Raw genomic sequence first — 11,388 nt, 5'->3', positions numbered from 1 at the left:
CTTACACACTAGGCAATAAAGTGGACGACTCAGGGAGCATATCGTGTAGTGTGTACGCACCATTACACAGTTTATGTGTTTCCAAATGGTTTTGATGGAAACTGTTCTTTGTCCACAGTCATTCCACCGCCAACACCAGCACCCACTGGCGGCGTGTCACTGGCGGCTACCCCGCCACCACCACCCACTCGTGTCTCCATGCTGCGTAAGTTAAATAGACCACATTGTTTTGTACAGCACTGTATCGCTCTCCTTTTTTACCCTTGTCAGTCTCTCTCTCTCTCTCTCTGTCTTTCGCTCTTCCTCTCCCGCTCCCTCTCTCTTTTTCTCCCTCTATCTGTGTTTGTTTTTTGTTGTTATAGAGGCTCTGTTCAAGATTTATGGTGCGTACACACTAGGCGATAAAGTGGACGACTCAGGGAGCATATCGTGTAGTGTGTACGCACCATTACACAGTTTATGTGTTTCCAAATGGTTTTGATGGAAACTGTTCTTGTCCACAGTCATTCCACTGCCAATACCAGCACCCACTGGCGGCGTGTCACTGGCAGCTACCCCGCCACCACCACCCACTCGTGTCTTCTTGCTGCGTAAGTTAAATAGACCACATTGTTTTGTACAGCACTGTATCGCTCTCCTTTTTTACCCTTGTCAGTCTCTCTCTCTCTCTCTCTGTCTTTCGCTCTTCCTCTCCCCCTCCCTCTCTCTATTTCTCCCTCTATCTGTGTTTGTTTTTTGTTGTTATAGAGGCTCTGTTCAAGATTTATGGTGCGTACACACTACGCGATAAAGTGGACGACTCAGGGAGCATATCGTGAAGTGTGTACGCACCATTACGCAATTTATGTGTTTCCAAATGGTTTTGATGGAAACTGTTCTTTGTCCACAGTCATTCCACTGCCAACACCAGCACCGACTGGCGGCGTGTCACCGATGGCTACCCAACCACCACCACCCACTCGTGTCTCCATGCCGCGTAAGTAAAGTACACCACATTGTTTTGTACAGCACTGTATCACTCTCCTTTTTTACCTTTGTCAGTCTCTCTCTATCTATCTCTCTGTCTTTCTCTCTTCCTCTCCCCCTCCCTCTCTCTTTTTCTCCCTCTGTGTTTGTTTTTTGTTGTTATAGAGGCTCTGTTCAAGATTTATGGTGCGTACACACTAGGCGATAAAGTGGACGACTCAGGGAGCATATCGTGTAGTGTGTACACACCATTACACAGTTTATGTGTTTCCAAATGGTTTTGATGGAAACTGTTCTTTGTCCACAGTCATTCCACCGCCAATACCAGCACCCTCTGGTGGCGTGTCACCGGCGGCTACCCCACCACCACCACCACCCACTCGTGTCTCCATGCCGTGTAAGTAAAGTACTCCACATTGTTTTGTACAGCACTGTATCAGTCTCCTTTTTTACCCTTGTCAGTCTCTCTCTCTCTCTGTCTTTCTCTTTTCCTCTCCCCTTCCCTCTCTCTTTTTCTCCCTCTGTCTGTGTTTGTTTTTGTTGTTATAGAGTCTCTGTTCAAGATTTATGGTGCGTACACACTAGGCGATAAAGTGGACGACTCAGGGAGCATATCATGTAGTGTGTACGCACCATTACGCAGTTTATGTGTTTCCAAATGGTTTTGATGGAAACTGTTCTTTGTCCACAGTCATTCCACTGCCAGCACCAGCACCCACTGGCGGCATGTCACCGATGGCTACCCAACCACCACCACCCACTCGTGTCTCCATGCCGCGTAAGTAAAGTACACCACATTGTTTTGTACAGCACTGTATCACTCTCCTTTTTTACCCTTGTCAGTCTCTCTCTATCTATCTCTCTGTCTTTCTCTCTTCCTCTCCCACTCCCTCTCTCTTTTTCTCCCTCTGTCTGTGTTTGATTTTTGTTGTTATAGAGGCTCTCTTCAAGATTTATGGTGCGTACACACTAGGCGATAAAGTGGAATACTCAGGGAGCATATCGTGTAGTGTGTACACACCATTACACAGTTTATGTGTTTCCAAATGGTTTTGATGGAAACTGTTCTTTGTCCACAGTCATTCCACCGCCAATACCAGCACCCACTGGTGTCGTGTCACCGGCGGCTACCCCACCACCACCACCACCCACTCGTGTCTCCATGCCGTGCAAGTAAAGTACACCACATTGTTTTGTACTGCACTGTATCACTCTCCATTTTTACCCTTGTCAGTCTCTCTCTCTCTCTGTCTTTCTCTCTTCCTCTCCCCCTCCCTCTCTCTTTTTCTCCCTCTGTCTGTGTTTGTTTTTTGTTGTTATAGAGGCTCTGTTCAAGATTTATGGTGCTTACACACTAGGCGATAAAGTGGACGACTCAGGGAGCATATCGTGTAGTGTGTACGCACCATTACACAGTTTATGTGTTTCCAAATGGTTTTGATGGAAACTGTTCTTTGTCCACAGTCATTTCACCGCCAACACCAGCACCCACTGGCGGCGTGTCACTGGCGGCTACCCCGCCACCACCACCCACTCGTGTCTCCATGCTGCGTAAGTTAAATAGACCACATTGTTTTGTACAGCACTGTATCGCTCTCCTTTTTTACCCTTGTCAGTCTCTCTCTCTCTCTCTCTCTGTCTTTCGCTCTTCCTCTCCCGCTCCCTCTCTCTTTTTCTCCCTCTATCTGTGTTTGTTTTTTGTTGTTATAGAGGCTCTGTTCAAGATTTATGGTGCGTACACACTAGGCGATAAAGTGGACGACTCAGGGAGCATATCGTGTAGTGTGTACGCACCATTACACAGTTTATGTGTTTCCAAATGGTTTTGATGGAAACTGTTCTTGTCCACAGTCATTCCACTGCCAATACCAGCACCCACTGGCGGCGTGTCACTGGCAGCTACCCCGCCACCACCACCCACTCGTGTCTTCTTGCTGCGTAAGTTAAATAGACCACATTGTTTTGTACAGCACTGTATCGCTCTCCTTTTTTACCCTTGTCAGTCTCTCTCTCTCTCTCTCTCTCTGTCTTTCGCTCTACCTCTCCCCCTCCCTCTCTCTTTTTCTCCCTCTATCTGTGTTTGTTTTTTGTTGTTATAGAGGCTCTGTTCAAGATTTATGGTGCGTACACACTAGGCGATAAAGTGGACGACTCAGGGAGCATATCGTGAAGTGTGTACGCACCATTACGCAGTTTATGTGTTTCCAAATGGTTTTGATGGAAACTGTTCTTTGTCCACAGTCATTCCTCTGCCAACACCAGCACCCAATGGCGGCGTGTCACCGATGGCTACCCAACCACCACCACCCACTCGTGTCTCCATGCCGCGTAAGTAAAGTACACCACATTGTTTTGTACAGCACTGTATCACTCTCCTTTTTTACCTTTGTCAGTCTCTCTCTATCTATCTCTCTGTCTTTCTCTCTTCCTCTCCCCCTCCCTCTCTCTTTTTCTCCCTCTGTCTGTGTTTGTTTTTTGTTGTTATAGAGGCTCTGTTCAAGATTTATGGTGCGTACACACTAGGCGATAAAGTGGACGACTCAGGGAGCATATCGTGTAGTGTGTACACACCATTACACAGTTTATGTGTTTCCAAATGGTTTTGATGGAAACTGTTCTTTGTCCACAGTCATTCCACCGCCAATACCAGCACCCACTGGCGGCGTGTCACCGGCGGCTACCCCACCACCACCACCACCCACTCGTGTCTCCATGCCGTGCAAGTAAAGTACACCACATTGTTTTGTACAGCACTGTATCACTCTCCTTTTTTACCCTTGTCAGTCTCTCTCTCTCTCTGTCTTTCTCTCTTCCTCTCCAATTCCCTCTCTCTTTTTCTCCCTCTGTCTGTGTTTGTTTTTGTTGTTATAGAGGCTCTGTTCAAGATTTATGGTGCGTAAACACTAGGCGATAAAGTGGACGACTCAGGGAGCATATCGTGTAGTGTGTACGCACCATTACACAGTTTATGTGTTTCCAAATGGTTTTGATGGAAACTGTTCTTTGTCCACAGTCATTCCACCGCCAATACCAGCACCCACTGGTGTCGTGTCACCGGCGGCTACCCCACCACCACCACCACCCACTCGTGTCTCCATGCCGTGCAAGTAAAGTACACCACATTGTTTTGTACTGCACTGTATCACTCTCCATTTTTACCCTTGTCAGTCTCTCTCTCTCTCTGTCTTTCTCTCTTCCTCTCCCCCTCCCTCTCTCTTTTTCTCCCTCTGTCTGTGTTTGTTTTTTGTTGTTATAGAGGCTCTGTTCAAGATTTATGGTGCTTACACACTAGGCGATAAAGTGGACGACTCAGGGAGCATATCGTGTAGTGTGTACGCACCATTACACAGTTTATGTGTTTCCAAATGGTTTTGATGGAAACTGTTCTTTGTCCACAGTCATTCCACCGCCAACACCAGCACCCACTGGCGGCGTGTCACTGGCGGCTACCCCGCCACCACCACCCACTCGTGTCTCCATGCTGCGTAAGTTAAATAGACCACATTGTTTTGTACAGCACTGTATCGCTCTCCTTTTTTACCCTTGTCAGTCTCTCTCTCTCTCTCTCTCTCTCTGTCTTTCGCTCTTCCTCTCCCGCTCCCTCTCTTGTTTTCTCCCTCTATCTGTGTTTGTTTTTTGTTGTTATAGAGGCTCTGTTCAAGATTTATGGTGCGTACACACTAGGCGATAAAGTGGACGACTCAGGGAGCATATCGTGTAGTGTGTACGCACCATTACACAGTTTATGTGTTTCCAAATGGTTTTGATGGAAACTGTTCTTGTCCACAGTCATTCCACTGCCAATACCAGCACCCACTGGCGGCGTGTCACTGGCAGCTACCCCGCCACCACCACCCACTCGTGTCTTCTTGCTGCGTAAGTTAAATAGACCACATTGTTTTGTACAGCACTGTATCGCTCTCCTTTTTTACCCTTGTCAGTCTCTCTCTCTCTCTCTCTCTCTGTCTTTCGCTCTACCTCTCCCCCTCCCTCTCTCTTTTTCTCCCTCTATCTGTGTTTGTTTTTTGTTGTTATAGAGGCTCTGTTCAAGATTTATGGTGCGTACACACTAGGCGATAAAGTGGACGACTCAGGGAGCATATCGTGAAGTGTGTACGCACCATTACGCAGTTTATGTGTTTCCAAATGGTTTTGATGGAAACTGTTCTTTGTCCACAGTCATTCCTCTGCCAACACCAGCACCCACTGGCGGCGTGTCACCGATGGCTACCCAACCACCACCACCCACTCGTGTCTCCATGCCGCGTAAGTAAAGTACACCACATTGTTTTGTACAGCACTGTATCACTCTCCTTTTTTACCTTTGTCAGTCTCTCTCTATCTATCTCTCTGTCTTTCTCTCTTCCTCTCCCCCTCCCTCTCTCTTTTTCTCCCTCTGTCTGTGTTTGTTTTTTGTTGTTATAGAGGCTCTGTTCAAGATTTATGGTGCGTACACACTAGGCGATAAAGTGGACGACTCAGAGAGCATATCGTGTAGTGTGTACACACCATTACACAGTTTATGTGTTTCCAAATGGTTTTGATGGAAACTGTTCTTTGTCCACAGTCATTCCACCGCCAATACCAGCACCCACTGGTGGCGTGTCACCGGTGGCTACCCCACCACCACCACCACCCACTCGTGTCTCCATGCCGTGTAAGTAAAGTACTCCACATTGTTTTGTACAGCACTGTATCGGTCTCCTTTTTTACCCTTGTCAGTCTCTCTCTCTCTCTGTCTTTCTCTTTTCCTCTCCCCTTCCCTCTCTCTTTTTCTCTCTCTGTCTGTGTTTGTTTTTGTTGTTATAGAGTCTCTGTTCAAGATTTATGGTGCGTACACACTAGGCGATAAAGTGGACGACTCAGGGAGCATATCATGTAGTGTGTACGCACCATTACACAGTTTATATGTTTCCAAATGGTTTTGATGGAAACTGTTCTTTGTCCACAGTCATTCCACTGCCAACACCAGCACCCACTGGCGGCGTGTCACCGATGGCTACCCAACCACCACCACCCACTCGTGTCTCCATGCCGCGTAAGTAAAGTACACCACATTGTTTTGTACAGCACTGTATCACTCTCCTTTTTTACCCTTGTCAGTCTCTCTCTATCTATCTCTCTGTCTTTCTCTCTTCCTCTCCCCCTCCCTCTCTCTTTTTCTCCCTCTGTCTGTGTTTGTTTTTTGTTGTTATAGAGGCTCTGTTCAAGATTTATGGTGCATACACACTAGGCGATAAAGTGGACGACTCAGGGAGCATATCGTGTAGTGTGTACACACCATTACACAGTTTATGTGCTTCCAAATGGTTTTGATGGAAACTGTTCTTTGTCCACAGTCATTCCACCGCCAATACCAGCACCCACTGGCGGCGTGTCACCGGCGGCTACCCCACCACCACCACCACCCACTCGTGTCTCCATGCCGTGCAAGTAAAGTACACCACATTGTTTTGTACAGCACTGTATCACTCTCCATTTTTACCCTTGTCAGTCTCTCTCTCTCTCTGTCTTTCTCTCTTCCTCTCCCCCTCCCTCTCTCTTTTTCTCCCTCTGTCTGTGTTTGTTTTTTGTTGTTATAGAGGCTCTGTTCAAGATTTATGGTGCTTACACACTAGGCGATAAAGTGGACGACTCAGGGAGCATATCGTGTAGTGTGTACGCACCATTACACAGTTTATGTGTTTCCAAATGGTTTTGATGGAAACTGTTCTTTGTCCACAGTCATTCCACCGCCAACACCAGCACCCACTGGCGGCGTGTCACTGGCGGCTACCCCGCCACCACCACCCACTCGTGTCTCCATGCTGCGTAAGTTAAATAGACCACATTGTTTTGTACAGCACTGTATCGCTCTCCTTTTTTACCCTTGTCAGTCTCTCTCTCTCTCTCTCTGTCTTTCGCTCTTCCTCTCCCTCTCTCTTTTTCTCCCTCTATCTGTGTTTGTTTTTTGTTGTTATAGAGGCTCTGTTCAAGATTTATGGTGCGTACACACTAGGCGATAAAGTGGACGACTCAGGGAGCATATCGTGTAGTGTGTACGCACCATTACACAGTTTATGTGTTTCCAAATGGTTTTGATGGAAACTGTTCTTGTCCACAGTCATTCCACTGCCAATACCAGCACCCACTGGTGGCGTGTCACTGGCAGCTACCCCGCCACCACCACCCACTCGTGTCTTCTTGCTGCGTAAGTTAAATAGACCACATTGTTTTGTACAGCACTGTATCGCTCTCCTTTTTTACCCTTGTCAGTCTCTCTCTCTCTCTCTCTGTCTTTCGCTCTTCCTCTCCCCCTCCCTCTCTCTATTTCTCCCTCTATCTGTGTTTGTTTTTTGTTGTTATAGAGGCTCTGTTCAAGATTTATGGTGCGTACACACTAGGCGATAAAGTGGACGACTCAGGGAGCATATCGTGAAGTGTGTACGCACCATTACGCAATTTATGTGTTTCCAAATGGTTTTGATGGAAACTGTTCATTGTCCACAGTCATTCCACTGCCAACACCAGCACCCACTGGCGGCGTGTCACCGATGGCTACCCAACCACCACCACCCACTCGTGTCTCCATGCCGCGTAAGTAAAGTACACCACATTGTTTTGTACAGCACTGTATCACTCTCCTTTTTTACCTTTGTCAGTCTCTCTCTATCTATCTCTCTGTCTTTCTCTCTTCCTCTCCCCCTCCCTCTCTCTTTTTCTCCCTCTGTCTGTGTTTGTTTTTTGTTGTTATAGAGGCTCTGTTCAAGATTTATGGTGCGTACACACTAGGCGATAAAGTGGACGACTCAGGGAGCATATCGTGTAGTGTGTACACACCATTACACAGTTTATGTGTTTCCAAATGGTTTTGATGGAAACTGTTCTTTGTCCACAGTCATTCCACCGCCAATACCAGCACCCACTGGTGGCGTGTCACCGGCGGCTACCCCACCACCACCACCACCCACTCGTGTCTCCATGCCGTGTAAGTAAAGTACTCCACATTGTTTTGTACAGCACTGTATCAGTCTCCTTTTTTACCCTTGTCAGTCTCTCTCTCTCTCTGTCTTTCTCTTTTCCTCTCCCCTTCCCTCTCTCTTTTTCTCCCTCTGTCTGTGTTTGTTTTTGTTGTTATAGAGTCTCTGTTCAAGATTTATGGTGCGTACACACTAGGCGATAAAGTGGACGACTCAGGGAGCATATCATGTAGTGTGTACGCACCATTACGCAGTTTATGTGTTTCCAAATGGTTTTGATGGAAACTGTTCTTTGTCCACAGTCATTCCACTGCCAGCACCAGCACCCACTGGCGGCGTGTCACCGATGGCTACCCAACCACCACCACCCACTCGTGTCTCCATGCCGCGTAAGTAAAGTACACCACATTGTTTTGTACAGCACTGTATCACTCTCCTTTTTTACCCTTGTCAGTCTCTCTCTATCTATCTCTCTGTCTTTCTCTCTTCCTCTCCCACTCCCTCTCTCTTTTTCTCCCTCTGTCTGTGTTTGATTTTTGTTGTTATAGAGGCTCTCTTCAAGATTTATGGTGCGTACACACTAGGCGATAAAGTGGAATACTCAGGGAGCATATCGTGTAGTGTGTACACACCATTACACAGTTTATGTGTTTCCAAATGGTTTTGATGGAAACTGTTCTTTGTCCACAGTCATTCCACCGCCAATACCAGCACCCACTGGTGTCGTGTCACCGGCGGCTACCCCACCACCACCACCACCCACTCGTGTCTCCATGCCGTGCAAGTAAAGTACACCACATTGTTTTGTACTGCACTGTATCACTCTCCATTTTTACCCTTGTCAGTCTCTCTCTCTCTCTGTCTTTCTCTCTTCCTCTCCCCCTCCCTCTCTCTTTTTCTCCCTCTGTCTGTGTTTGTTTTTTGTTGTTATAGAGGCTCTGTTCAAGATTTATGGTGCTTACACACTAGGCGATAAAGTGGACGACTCAGGGAGCATATCGTGTAGTGTGTACGCACCATTACACAGTTTATGTGTTTCCAAATGGTTTTGATGGAAACTGTTCTTTGTCCACAGTCATTCCACCGCCAACACCAGCACCCACTGGCGGCGTGTCACTGGCGGCTACCCCGCCACCACCACCCACTCGTGTCTCCATGCTGCGTAAGTTAAATAGACCACATTGTTTTGTACAGCACTGTATCGCTCTCCTTTTTTACCCTTGTCAGTCTCTCTCTCTCTCTCTCTCTCTCTGTCTTTCGCTCTTCCTCTCCCGCTCCCTCTCTCTTTTTCTCCCTCTATCTGTGTTTGTTTTTTGTTGTTATAGAGGCTCTGTTCAAGATTTATGGTGCGTACACACTAGGCGATAAAGTGGACGACTCAGGGAGCATATCGTGTAGTGTGTACGCACCATTACACAGTTTATGTGTTTCCAAATGGTTTTGATGGAAACTGTTCTTGTCCACAGTCATTCCACTGCCAATACCAGCACCCACTGGCGGCGTGTCACTGGCAGCTACCCCGCCACCACCACCCACTCGTGTCTTCTTGCTGCGTAAGTTAAATAGACCACATTGTTTTGTACAGCACTGTATCGCTCTCCTTTTTTACCCTTGTCAGTCTCTCTCTCTCTCTCTCTCTCTGTCTTTCGCTCTACCTCTCCCCCTCCCTCTCTCTTTTTCTCCCTCTATCTGTGTTTGTTTTTTGTTGTTATAGAGGCTCTGTTCAAGATTTATGGTGCGTACACACTAGGCGATAAAGTGGACGACTCAGGGAGCATATCGTGAAGTGTGTACGCACCATTACGCAGTTTATGTGTTTCCAAATGGTTTTGATGGAAACTGTTCTTTGTCCACAGTCATTCCTCTGCCAACACCAGCACCCAATGGCGGCGTGTCACCGATGGCTACCCAACCACCACCACCCACTCGTGTCTCCATGCCGCGTAAGTAAAGTACACCACATTGTTTTGTACAGCACTGTATCACTCTCCTTTTTTACCTTTGTCAGTCTCTCTCTATCTATCTCTCTGTCTTTCTCTCTTCCTCTCCCCCTCCCTCTCTCTTTTTCTCCCTCTGTCTGTGTTTGTTTTTTGTTGTTATAGAGGCTCTGTTCAAGATTTATGGTGCGTACACACTAGGCGATAAAGTGGACGACTCAGGGAGCATATCGTGTAGTGTGTACGCACCATTACACAGTTTATGTGTTTCCAAATGGTTTTGATGGAAACTGTTCTTTGTCCACAGTCATTCCACCGCCAACACCAGCACCCACTGGCGGCGTGTCACTGGCGGCTACCCCGCCACCACCACCCACTCGTGTCTCCATGCTGCGTAAGTTAAATAGACCACATTGTTTTGTACAGCACTGTATCGCTCTCCTTTTTTACCCTTGTCAGTCTCTCTCTCTCTCTCTCTCTCTGTCTTTCGCTCTTCCTCTCCCGCTCCCTCTCTCTTTTTCTCCCTCTATCTGTGTTTGTTTTTTGTTGTTATAGAGGCTCTGTTCAAGATTTATGGTGCGTACACACTAGGCGATAAAGTGGACGACTCAGGGAGCATATCGTGTAGTGTGTACGCACCATTACACAGTTTATGTGTTTCCAAATGGTTTTGATGGAAACTGTTCTTGTCCACAGTCATTCCACTGCCAATACCAGCACCCACTGGCGGCGTGTCACTGGCAGCTACCCCGCCACCACCACCCACTCGTGTCTTCTTGCTGCGTAAGTTAAATAGACCACATTGTTTTGTACAGCACTGTATCGCTCTCCTTTTTTACCCTTGTCAGTCTCTCTCTCTCTCTCTCTGTCTTTCGCTCTTCCTCTCCCCCTCCCTCTCTCTATTTCTCCCTCTATCTGTGTTTGTTTTTTGTTGTTATAGAGGCTCTGTTCAAGATTTATGGTGCGTACACACTAGGCGATAAAGTGGACGACTCAGGGAGCATATCGTGTAGTGTGTACGCACCATTACGCAATTTATGTGTTTCCAAATGGTTTTGATGGAAACTGTTCTTTGTCCACAGTCATTCCACTGCCAACACCAGCACCGACTGGCGGCATGTCACCGATGGCTACCCAACCACCACCACCCACTCGTGTCTCCATGCCGCGTAAGTAAAGTACACCACATTGTTTTGTACAGCACTGTATCACTCTCCTTTTTTACCTTTGTCAGTCTCTCTCTATCTATCTCTCTGTCTTTCTCTCTTCCTCTCCCCCTCCCTCTCTCTTTTTCTCCCTCTGTGTTTGTTTTTTGTTGTTATAGAGGCTCTGTTCAAGATTTATGGTGCGTACACACTAGGCGATAAAGTGGACGACTCAGGGAGCATATCGTGTAGTGTGTACACACCATTACACAGTTTATGTGTTTCCAAATGGTTTTGATGGAAACTGTTCTTTGTCCACAGTCATTCCACCGCCAATACCAGCACCCTCTGGTGGCGTGTCACCGGCGGCTACCCCACCAC

Source organism: Taudactylus pleione, unplaced genomic scaffold, assembly GCF_031769625.1.
Source record: "Taudactylus pleione unplaced genomic scaffold, aTauple2 ptg000918l, whole genome shotgun sequence".
Lineage (NCBI taxonomy): Eukaryota > Metazoa > Chordata > Amphibia > Anura > Myobatrachidae > Taudactylus > Taudactylus pleione.
This window is presented reverse-complemented; position numbering follows the sequence as displayed.